Genomic DNA, 13065 nt, shown 5'->3' on the forward strand with positions numbered 1-13065 from the left:
GCAGTCTTCAGGGTAACTATAAGCTCTCTCTCGTTCTTGCCTTGTCTGTGACTTTGTTTTCATTTCCTTGAGAAGGAACCAAGTACCTTTTGCAGGGAAGTGAGTGTCATTATCCTCATTTTACAGAAGAGAAAGTGGCTTTTCTCCAAACTTCAAAGGACATCAAACCACAGAGTCAGTGAGCTTAAGGTTTATTATTAAGAGGGCAACCCTGAAGGTTTTGTAAGGCAGGGTTTCTCATTCTCCCAGATGCTGAAATTCCATTATCTAGAGTACTCTTAAACATGGTTCCTGGCGAAGTGGGAGACTAGAATCACCTCTGAGTCATGTAAGCTTCTGTAAAGTCAGGGAAATGGAGAAAATAACTAATTACTTTCGACCACATTCAGGGTGAAACTAGTAAACAATGAACCTGAGAGGTGGAAAAATTGTTTTCCACTAAAAGTCCATTTCCTTGGGTCAAAAACATTTTCAGCAAGATGGTTTTCCAGTAGACCATGAAGACCTGAACATGCTCAAAATAGGTAATCCCTTACTAAGTGCCAGAGAAAGCCCACACTGGCACCCTGACAAGTTGCCACCAGAATCATGATACAGTTTCAGCCCCCAGAAAGGAATTAAAGTCCCTTTTATTAAAATGCATTATTTATGGCTTACAGAAAGTCTCCCAGAGCCCTGACAGCTCAGGAATGAGCTCAGAAATTAACTCTTTGATATTATCAGAGTCAATCCATCTCTCTGGATTCTTTACCCAGTTTTTTTTTTTCTTTCCTTCCTGAAAGGCACATACAGAAAAAGAATTTCATTCAACACACAAAGGAATGACGATGCTGGCTGGGAGATTTCATGAGTGTCTTTGCTGATCAATCCTCTGATTCATCCATCCTTTCTGTAAAGACAGAAATAACTTTTTGTTTCAATGAAGGTGGCCCGAGGATGGAAGAACCTGGAAGGTAGCTAGGGATGCAGAGTGTGAAGCTGGAGCACTCCCAGAGATACCTGATCCCGCAGAGGGAGGCTCAGAGGTACACAAGCAAGCCTGTGCACCAAGGTCGTGGAAGTGTCAGGAAACCAGAGTTCCAAGGCTAGTACTACCTTCCTGAATGTCCTTGGCAGACTTCTAGCTCTGCTTAGAGCCTCAGTTTTTCTTTCTGTAAAATGGCTGCAGACATGAGTCCAGTGTATTTCAAACTACTTTTAGTGGTTGAACTCCTGTTTTTATTTTTCAAGCAAAACCATTCAAGGAACCACCAAAACATAAAAAGATGAAAAATGCAGTTGTTTTCCTCTTTGCCCATCTACTGTGGATACCAAAGGACCTCAGGAACTCTGGGCTCTACAAAAGATTGTTTGAATTTCAGGCATGAGCTGAGCTTTGAGCCATTACAACTGTGAGAAGTTATTCCTTTACTCCTAGGCTGAATTCTGACTATCTTGGCCCTCAGCAATAGCAGGACACTGCTCTCCTCACCCCAGCTCCATCCACTGGCCAGAGAACCCCCAGTGTGAAATGAAGCCCTGCTGCTAGGAGGATCCCCTGCCTTGCCTGATGCTGGGCCTCCTGGCCCCTATTAGCTTACCACCCCTCCCCCCCCAGAGGCCGTTCTAGCCAGGATAAAGCATTAGAAACTATGGGGAAAAGAAAGCCTGCTGGAGAGCAACAGGCTTGGGGTTAGATCTGTTGTCTGTTGCCAGCTTGCCAAGAGGCTGGGTGACTTGCCTCCCTGGGTCTCAGTTTCCTCTATAGGTACAATGCAAGAGGATATATTGGCCAGGATTATTTTAGGTGCAAAGGGCAGCCAATTCAAACTGAGTTCAAAAAATGGAGAAATGGGCCCTGGCTGGGGTGGCTCAATTGGTTGGAGTGTCCTCCCATATCCAAAATGTTGCAGGTTGGATTCCTGATCAGGGCAACCCCTGGTCCGGATGCGTACAATCCCCAGTCCAGACATGTATGAACTTCGGTTCAGACATGTACCAGAGACAGCCAACCAGTGCTTCTCTCTCTTATCGAGTTTTTTTCTCTCTCCCTCTCTCCCTTTCTCTCTCTCTAAAAGCAATAAAAAAAAAAAGGTCTTTAGGTGAGGATTTAAAAAAATAGAGAAAGGGGAACATTTGCGCCCTGTTGGTGGAAATATAAATTGGTGCAGCCACTGTGGAAAACAGTATAAAAGTTCCTCAAAAAATTAAAAATAGAGCTGCCATACAACCTAGTAATCCTACTTCTGGGATATATTCAAAGGAAATGAAAACAGGATATCAAAAAGAAAGCTGCACTCCCATATTCAAAGCAGCATTATTTACAACAGCCAAAACCTAGAAACAGCCCAGTGTCCATCAATGGAGGAATGGACAAAGAAGATGTGAGACACACACACATACATACACACACACGCAATGGAGTGTTATCAGCCATGATAAAGAAAGTCTTGCCATTTGGGACAACATGGATGGATATTGAGGGCATTATGCTAAGTGAGATAAGTTGGAGAGAGAAAGACAAACATTTCAGGGTATCACTCAGATCTGGAATCTAAAAAAAAATGTCAGACTCATAGACAGTAGAAAACTGGTTGCGGTTGCTAGGGGATGATGGGTAAGGGCAATTAGGGAGAGGTTGACAAAAGGGTACAAACTTTCAGCTCTCACGTCTGAGGGTCTAATGTATAACACAGTGAGTATATACTGTGTTGTATACTTAGAATTTACTGAGGGAGTAGTATAACTTGAATGTTCTTAACATACAAAGATAAATATGTGAGGTGATGGATGTGTTAATTAACTAGATGGGAGGAACTCTTTTACAATGTGTACATACATCATATGACCGTGATGAACACTTTAAGTGTTTTACAATTATATCTCAAAAAGCTGGGGAAGATAAATTAAAAATGGAGAAGTGCACAATATAGGCACATGCAAGTGAAGAGCTCAGTGGTGGGCTCTGAGTCAGGTAGCTGGATCCCTGCTGTCATCAGGGACTGCCTCCTCAGCACTGTTTGATCTATGTGGCTACATTCTCAGGCAGGGTTCCCCGGTGGTGGCAAGATATCTAACTGCAGCTCCCAACTTGCAGCCAAGTGGCTTCATGCCTCTAGAAACCAAAAGGCATCTCCTTGATGACACCAAACAGAATCTCAAGGTGATTGGCCTGCCTTGTATTGTGTGATCATGCCCAACAGCCCCCCCAACCGCCTTTGTCAAGCATGCTCTTCTCTGACATGCCAGGCCTGTGTCATATGCTCCCATCTGAAGCCTGGAGTGACAATCTTCCCTCAACCCCTGCTAAACCCAAAAGATAATAAGTCTTCCCTAAGAAAGCAAAATGGGTGCTGGGAAGGACAAGTCCACAGATCACTAGAGAAAAGTAGGGTCTCCAGCTTGTTTAGACACAGAACCCCAACCTCAAACTACACCTCACACAGGCACCCAATACCTGATGCAGAAGAAAGCTTAAGTTGCTTTGGTTGAGGGAGTGGAGCAGTCCAGGACCCCCACTCACACACTTCTTTCTCTGCTGATCTGAGCTGAGATATTTAAGGGCCCATCCAGTTCCCTAGAATCCATGTTCCAATGGCATCTGGGGGGTGAGGACTTAGGGATTGTACCACCAATGGCAGCCTGGGATCAGGAATACAGTGCCAACCTACCCTTTCCTGCTGATAGACCCCCTAGCTCACCTTGCCCAACCACCCAGCTGACAGTTTAATACCTCTTCAGCAAAGCAGCCTCACCATCCTCCTCCATGCCTCCATGGTGAGGGAACTCATTCTCCTGACACTCTTTACTCCAGCCTTACTGGGACTGTGAGCTTTGCAGGGGCAGAAATGGTGCATGTTTTCATTATTGTGTCCCCAAGACAGTGCAAGGAGGCTCAATAAATATTGGGTGGATGGCTGGATAAACAAATGAATGGATGGGTGAACAGGACAGACAGATGGATGGATGGATGGATGGATGGATGGATGATGGATGGACAAATGGATGAATTAAAAATATATCTTCAAGATAGCACATCTCTTTCCCAGAAACTGAGACCAGGAAAAAACACTGGAACAGAGCTACCACCCTCCTCCAGTGTCACAGACATACACAGAAGGTCCTGGCCCTTCTTCCCTCTGACCCACAAGACTTGCTTCTGTCCCACCCACCCCATTTCAGGACAGCCCTGTAAACCCCTGGGGTTACCTCTCTAAGCTGAGGGGTCCAGCTCCTCCAATTACACTCTATGAAGTGAAGTCTCTACTGTCTGGCTGTTCCTCTGGACACACTGCAGCCTATACCTATTCCTTCCTCAAAGATCTCAGCTGCAGCATTTAGGGGATTCTGCAGAGTACATGGAAGGAAGCAGCAATCGCCTTCCTCTTTCTTGGCTCTGTGCCTTAAGTTACATGGCCTGGAATGCATTTGTGTGGCTGTACCACACAGGTGCTAAGCTCTGACCACCACGGGTAATACTAAGCCATATCTTCTGATCCTGGCCATAAGGCAGCTTACTTTTTGGGTCCAAGTGCTACAATTGCCCTTTATTACTGCCAGTGTGACAAGACCATTTGGATTCCTGAGTTATTTTATGGTCTGTCTGTGGCTTTGGATCATCTCTAACTTGGCACAGCCACGGGCAGGATATGGTAGCATTTCCCCTGGAGAGACCATGACAGAGGGGAGAAATGCTCTAGTCTCACCTTTGATGGAGAAGGAAGGCAGCACGGTGTCCTTGTGTTAAGTGCCTGCGTCAGACCCTGACACACAATCTTTCTCTAAGTGTTTTCTTTCCATACTTGCTTCCCCTTATCTTAACTTGAGCCATGGTGCCTTCCTGCCAGAAGTTTCCTAGGGAGCCATTGACAAATGTGTGGGACACAAGTGTGTTCTGTGCTTTACAAACGGGAAACCTGAGGCCTGTAGAAAAGGTGTACCTTGACAAGGCCTCCCCGAGCAGCAGCAGTCAGGTGGGATGTCTCTTCTGTGAACACAATTGCACCATGTCACAGGAAGCTCCAGCCCTCATGAGCCAGACGACCTTGGCCAATGCCTTCGCTGGTCTCATTTTGCCTCATTGAAAAATGGTGTTGTTGCAGATTTCCAGCCAAGATGGAGGCATCGGTAGATACACTTTGCCTCTTTCCACAACCAAAAGATGGAACAACAAATTTATTTATTTATTTATTTTATTAATTTTTTATTCAGTTACAATTGTCTGCATTTTCTCCACATCCCTCCACCCCACCCCAGTCAGTGCCACCTCACTCCCCCTTGATTTCGTCCTTGTGTCCTTTATAGTAGCTCCTATACACCCCTCTCCCCAATATCCCCTCCCAACAACAACAAATTTAAAAACAAAAAATAACCAGAAGAGCCAGAAAATCGAACCATATGTAAGTCTGCCAACCAAGGAGTTAAAGAAGAGACACTCATACAGACTGGTAGGAGGGGTGGAGACAGGCAGCCAGAGTGGAGAGAACACGCAGCAAGGCAACGGCTGGAGGACCTGGGCAGGCAAGGTGTCAACTGGCAGAGCAGACAGTCCCACATTTGCTTGTGGGTAAACCAGGAGGAACAACCCAGGGTTCCAGCACAGGGAAATAAAGCCTCAAAACCTCTGACTGAAATAACCTGTGGAGGTTGCAGCAGCGGGAGAATCAAGAAACTCCCAGCCTCACAGGAGAGTGCGTTGGAGAGACCCACAGGGTCCTAGAATGTACACAAACCCACCCACCCAGGAATCAGCACTAGAGTGGCACAATTTGCTTGTGGGTAGTGGTGGAAGTGACTGAAAGCTGGCCAAGAGCCGAGCAAGCAGCATCATTCCCTCTCTGACCCCTCCTCCACAAACAGTGCCACAACTCAGCCAAGTGGGTTGCCCTGCCCTGGCAAATACCTAAGGCTCCACCCCTTACAACATAACAGGTGTGCCGAGACAAAGAAATATGGCCCAAATGAAAAACAGATCAAAGCTCCAAAAAATGCAACTAAGTGATGAAGAGATACCCAACCTATCAGATGCAGAGTTCAAAACACTGATAATCAGGATTCTCACAGAAATGGCTGAGTATGTCACAAAATAGAGGAAGAAGTGAAGGCCAAGCAAAGTGAAATAAAGAAAGATATACAGGGAACCAACAGTGAAAGAAAGGAAACCGGAACTCAGATCAACAATTTGGAGCAGAAGGAAGAAATAAACATTTGACCAGAATGGAATGAAGAAACGAGAATTAAAAAAAATGAGGAGAGGCTCAGGAACCTCCCGAACAGCTTTAAACGTTCCAAAATCCAAATCATAGGGGTACCAGAAGGAGAAGAGGAAGAGCAAGAAATGGAAAACTTATTTGAACAAATGATGAAGGAGAACTTCCCCAATCTGGCAAAGGAAATAGGCTTCCAGGAAGTCCAGAAAGCTCAGAGAGTCCCAAAGAAGCTGGACACAAGGAAGCACACCTCAAGGCACATCATAATTACATTCCCCAAGATGAAACAGAAGGAGAGAATCTTAAAAGCAGCAAGAGAAAAGGAGACAGTTACCTACAAAAGAGTTCCCATAAGACTATCAGCTGATATCTCAAAAGAAACCTTGCAGACAAGAAGGGGCTGGAAAATATTCCAAGTCATGAAAGGCAAAGACCTACATCCAAGATTACTCTACCCATCAAAGCTATCATTTAAAATGGAAGGGCAGATAAAGTGCTTCCCAGGTAAGGTCAAGTTAAAGGAGTTCATCATCACCAAGCCATTATTATATGAAATGTTAAAGGGACTTATCCAAGAAAAAGAAGATGATCAAAACTATGAACTGTAAAATGACAATGAACCCACAACCATCAACAACTGAACCTAAGAAATACAAAAACAAAAACAAGCTAAGCAAACAACTAGAACAGGAACGGAATCACAGAAATGGAGATCACATTGAGGGTTATAAGTGGGGAGGGGGAGGGGAAGAATGGGGGAAATAAGTACAGGGAATAGAAGTATAATTGGTAGGTATAAAATAGATAGGGGGATGTTAAGAATAGTAAAAGAAATAGAGAAGCCAAAGAACTTATATAGATGACCCATGGACATGAACTGTGGGGGGTGGGGGATGCTGGTGGGAGTGGGGGCTCCTTCTCTTTCATCTTGGGGAATGTAATTATGATGTGCCTTGAGGTGTGCTTCCTTGTGTCCAGCTTCTTTGGGACTCTCTGAGCTTTCTGGACTTCCTGGAAGCCTATTTCCTTTGCCAGATTGGGGAAGTTCTCCTTCATCATTTGTTCAAATAAGTTTTCCATTTCTTGCTCTTCCTCTTCTCCTTCTGGTACCCCTATGATTTGGATTTTGGAACGTTTAAAGCTGTTCGGGAGGTTCCTGAGCCTCTCCTCATTTTTTTTAATTCTCGTTTCTTCATTCCATTCTGGTCAAATGTTTATTTCTTCCTTCTGCTCCAAATTGTTGATCTGAGTTCCGGTTTCCTTTCTTTCACTGTTGGTTCCCTGTATATCTTTCTTTATTTCACTTTGCTTGGCCTTCACTTCTTCCTCTATTTTGTGACATACTCAGCCATTTCTGTGAGAATCCTGATTATCAGTGTTTTGAACTCTGCATCTGATAGGTTGGGTATCTCTTCATCACTTAGTTGCATTTTTTGGAGCTTTGATCTGTTTTTCATTTGGGCCATATTTCTTTGTCTCGGCACACCTGTTATGTTGTAAGGGGTGGAGCCTTAGGTATTTGCCAGGGCAGGGCAACCCACTTGGCTGAGTTGTGGCACTGTTTGTGGAGGAGGGGTCAGAGAGGGAATGATGCTGCTTGCTCGGCTCTTGGCCAGCTTTCAGTCACTTCCACCACTACCCACAAGCAAATTGTGCCACTCTAGTGCTGATTCCTGGGTGGGTGGGTTTGTGTACATTCTAGGACCCTGTGGGTCTCTCCAACGCACTCTCCTGTGAGGCTGGGAGTTTCTTGATTCTCCCGCTGCTGCAACCTCCACAGGTTATTTCAGTCAGAGGTTTTGAGGCTTTATTTCCCTGTGCTGGAACCCTGGGTTGTTCCTCCTGGTTTACCCACAAGCAAATGTGGGACTGCCTGCTCTGCCAGTTGACACCTTGCCTGCCCAGGTCCTCCAGCCGTTGCCTTGCTGCGTGTTCTCTCCACTCTGGCTGCCTGTCTCCACCCCTCCTACCAGTCTGTATGAGTGTCTCTTCTTTAACTCCTTGGTTGGCAGACTTACATATGGTTCGATTTTCTGGCTCTTCTGGTTATTTTTTGTTTTTAAATTTGTTGTTGTTGGGAGGGGATATTGGGGAGAGGGGTGTATAGGAGCTACTATAAAGGACACAAGGACGAAATCAAGGGGGAGTGAGGTGGCACTGACTGGGGTGGGGTGGAGGGATGTGGAGAAAATGCAGACAATTGTAACTGAATAAAAAAATAGTAATAAAATAAATAAATAAATAAATAAATTTGTTGTCCATCTTTTGGTTGTGCAAAGAGGCAAAGGGTATCTACATATGCCTCCATTTTGGCTGGAAGTCCAACTGAGATGAGGCTGATTAATTAAGGATTCCTAAGAAAGAAAGAAGTTTGCCTCTCTAGTGTAGTATCTGTTCTTCCAAAGCATGGGAAAGTGTGTTTGAAGAAGGAAACATAGCACCGATCACTTTTGATCCCAGAACATTCTGCATAAAAACTAACCCAGTTTCTGGGAATATGAACTGGTGTCAATATCCAAACATTGAAAATGCATATTCTGATCCCACCAGGCCAAGTGGTGGGGCCTCAATTTCTTTTTTCTCCCTCTCGAAGCCTGTGGAGCCTGTCAGGAACAGGACTTCTACAATGACAAATATGCCTGGAAGGCTGTGGTCCAAGGCCATTTTTGCTGGCTATAAATGGGGTCTCCAGGACCAGAGGGAGCACACAGCTCTTCTTAAAACTGTTTATGCTTGAGATGAAACTGAATTCTATCTAGGCAAGAGATGTGCTTCTGTGTACAAAGCAAAGAACAACACAGTGAGTCCTGGTGGTAACCAAACAAAACCAGAGTAGTCTGGGGAATGGTAACTTGTGCTTATGGAAACAGTGGCATGGTTCATGCTAAATTCTGAAGTAACCTTCCTGCTAAGGCTATTGGACAGAAAATCTGTGTAATGCTGTACCCCTCAAGGATTTAAACTTATTGATAAGTAAATAACAACCCTGACTGGTGTGGCTTCCTTGGTTGGGGGCCTTCTGGCAAAGTGAAGGATTCTGTTATAGAACAGACCGGAGTTGGTGGGGAGGCTGAATGATATAAAAGGACCACCCCTTTTTCTCTGGGGGTTCCTCCCCCGTACTAGGTTTGCTTTGCCCCTGACAGGGGAAAGACGTCTCTCAATGCCAGAGATTGATGAAAAGGAAAGGGATTATTATATATTTGAAGTAATACAGACTAAAGTTCTTTAGAACACCCACAAATGCACACAGTCCTTCCTTCTCCCCTTTGCCCAGTCTGGGGTACCCTATCTCAGGAAAGAAGTAGAAGTCCGTGATTCAGGCTCCTGGCACCATCCACGTGGCAAAAAGGGAGCATTTCCAAAGCCGCCTGGTCCTGACTCTTGCCCAGCTGTGTGGTCCCAACAAGATGCGTGGTCCCAACAAGATGCGTGGTCCCAACAAGGCACATGGTCTCAAAAAGGGAGGCCAAATGGCTGCAGTGCCTGGGTTTAAATCCCAGCACCAATTTTCCTCTGCAGACCCATTTCTGGCTCCTCCCACAATTGGCCACAGCTGCCAGCATTCTGGGCAGGTGTGGCCCTGTGGTGTGGAGCCAATTATCTTCAAGCTCTTCTGGACCCCATTACGAATCCCTATTTGGGGGCCCCGTCTTGGCTGAACCTTGTTACAATTCCAGGTTGGGGCACACGGTTGGTTGCAGGTTCAGTCCCTCATCAAGATGCAAAGGGGAACCACTGATGAATATTTCTCTCACATGTCGATGGTTCTCACCCTCTTTTTCTCCCTCCCTTCCCTCTCTGTAAAATAAATAAATAAAATCTACTTTAAAGAGTAAATAAATAAATAAATAAATATGCACATTCTTTTACCAAGAAAATTTAGCTGTAATGCTGGTCAGGAGCATTTAATTACAGCAGAGAAAATCTAGAAAACACCCAAGTGTCAACAGAGAGTTTGTGTGTATTATTATACCATGTCAAAGTCATGGGATATGATGTGGTCATGTGAGATGATGCTGTAGGGAAATGTTTACTAAATGGAAAGATACACATTATATACAGTTAAAATGAAAAATGCATGGTCCCTTCTTTCTAAATATAAATCTATATGTATAGCCATAGTAAATGCTAAGGATCATCTCTGTTTGAGGAAATTGCAGGCAAGTTTTGGTCTTCCTTTGGTTTATCTGGGGTTTTCCCCCTCTGAAGTTAGTTCAATCCTTCTGAGTTAGGTTTAAATGGGAACTTTAAAGAGATGCATCGCTTTGTGGTTCTATAGCCAAGGCACTATGGGGTGGGCCACGGTTCTGAGAGATGTGACAAGTATGGTGGTCACTGCCATGAGTCAGTCCACCATCTGCCACTTTCTGGTGACATGCTGATGACAGCTGAGTTCTCTAATAGGACATTTTCATGGGCTAGGGGCTGATCTGAAGGGAAGGAAGGTGTGGGGGCTGGGATGGGCCCGCCAGCCAGCCCAGACACCAATAGCATCCATACGGCGGTGCCTCAGTGCCACACCCTGTGTCAAAGCATGCCCTTCACAGCCTCCCTTCATGTCTCCAGCAACACAATATGGAAGATATTGTTGTCTCCACTTTAAACGAAACTGATAGCGAAACTGAGGCTCAGATAAGGGCACCAACTCGCTTGAAGTCTCACAGCTAAGCAGCACCAGAGCCAGGCCCCAAATTCGGTCCAGTAGGACTCCAGGGGACATGTGATTGGAAAAGAGCACCAACTTACAGCCAGGATTCCACCTGCCCACTCAACATCTCTCAGCTCCTACCTACCACAGCCACATGATGGGAAACTAGGCACAGAGAGGTTATACAACTTACCTGAGGCCACAGAGCCTGTTAAGTGTCAGAGCCTGGAACTACACATCCCCACTCACACCCCAGCTTCCACAGAGGGGGATATCCAGAGGGAGCTGAGCAGAGAGCCACCTTCTCTCCCTAAGGTCTAGGTGGGGAAACTGAGGCAGAGGCAGTTGTGAGTGGTTTCTGGGAGCTGCTGATGACCCCCTTCCCAGGTACCCCTGCCTCTCTACATGATCCTCTCTAGAGACTGAGGATCTTGGGTGTGGACTGATCAAAGTATCCACTGGAGGTGCTCCCAGAGCCATGGAGTCTCATGAGGAAGCCCAAAGAGGGACAGTGACTTTCCCAAGGTATCACAGCACAGTAGCAAGGCAGGGCCCATAGACCTTCTCCCCAGGCACCATAGGCTGGAGTAAGGGGGTTTTCAAGGAGAAGGAAGGGGAAAGCCTGCCTCTTCCAGGCAGAGAGAGATTCCTCAAGTCTAGCAATCAACATCACCAGGCCAGGACACTGTGGCCTCCAGAGTCACCGTCTCTGTCCTTCATGACCTCATCTCTTGGCTGGGCCCCAGCGCAGCACATGGTGCCTGGAATCAATACCTCTTGGCAGGGCCCAAGCCTCTCTTGTCTTCCTCATATCCAACCCTCACCCCTATCCCCACCCCAGGTGGCCCTGCCCAGCAGCAAATAGACTGGCCACCTGCCTCCCACTCCAAGATAGGAAGTCGAGTCAGAGCTACCACCACTACAGTCTTGAAGTGAAGCCCCCAAATCTTCAAGGAGCTCAAACTGATTCTCATTCCCAGCAGCTGGGAAAAGGCAGCCTCCTTTCAAATCCAGAAACTTCCCCATACTCTGTCCCATGGCAGGCAGCTCACTTGGGCCAGTTTTTTTATGCTTCAAGAGAGGTAATGAATCCAGCTTACAGAGTGGCTGTGGGGCTCCACTATCAAACACAGTGCCTCAAAACAGTAGGTGCTTAATAAATGCTAAGTCCCTCCTCTCTTTAGTCTGGATGCCTATAAAGCAGGTTTGGGGCTGTTATCACACTCAACAGCAGCCATGTGAAGCAGGCTTAGTGGAGACAAATGACTCCTACTACAGATGGGGCAGAGGAGGTTCGGGGACTGGTGTATAACCCAGCACTTTATGACATCCATATGTAGTTCAAGGCTGTGTATCAGTACCTAGGCTGGAAAGCCTTTTGGCTACATGTCACCAGTTTACTCCCCATTCACAGATGGGAAGGCCAGGGCTCAGAAAGGTCAAGGCAGTGCTGAAGGTCACAGAGCAAGTCAAAGGCAGAGGCTGGCTGGAGCTTGGTGTCCACACTCCCAGACCAATGGGGATGGCAGTCTTCAAGGCCTGAGACTGAAGGATGCTGTGAGAGGATGGGCCCTGCCATTGCAGTCACACTTATCTTTTGGGAGCGCCCTTGCCCTCATGGTGCCCCAAGGGATTGATCATCCTGTGTCATGCACATGGCTTCTTCCAGGGCAGGTCCCTGTTGCCCAGGCACCACCAGCATCAAGGCATTAAGACCTAGTGTCCTGGGAGTGGGGAAGAGAAATGAGAATCTGACTAGGCTGGGGCTGTTAAATCAAGGCCCAGGCAACAAACGAGCAACAGATGAGAAATGGGAGTTGTTCTGCTGGGCAGATTGCAGAGAGTGGTGGGGACCGAGGTGAGCAGGAGAGCATGGGCCCCATCAGAAGGGGCGTGGGTAACTCAGCTCCCGCCATTTTTTGCCAGGTTAAAATTTAGGTTGTAGGGGCTTTTGGGTTGGTGTTGTTAATATATTGTTCTTAAGAAAAGCAATAAATCCAGATTTTTCTATAAAATCTCATTGAATCACTGAAAACACTGACTCCCACACAGAGCCCAAGAGCAGGCTGAAGGAGGCCCTGTCCAAAGAGGAGCGCAGCAGCACAGGATTGGACATGATGAAGCCAGAGGGCTGGCACACGGAGGCCATCAGTGAACAGGGCGGGGTGGAGGTGGCAGCATGCTATTCAGGTCCACACCTGGAACCTCAGTCCCAGCTTTGCATGG

This window comes from Desmodus rotundus, chromosome 2, assembly GCF_022682495.2.
Source record: "Desmodus rotundus isolate HL8 chromosome 2, HLdesRot8A.1, whole genome shotgun sequence".
NCBI lineage: Eukaryota > Metazoa > Chordata > Mammalia > Chiroptera > Phyllostomidae > Desmodus > Desmodus rotundus.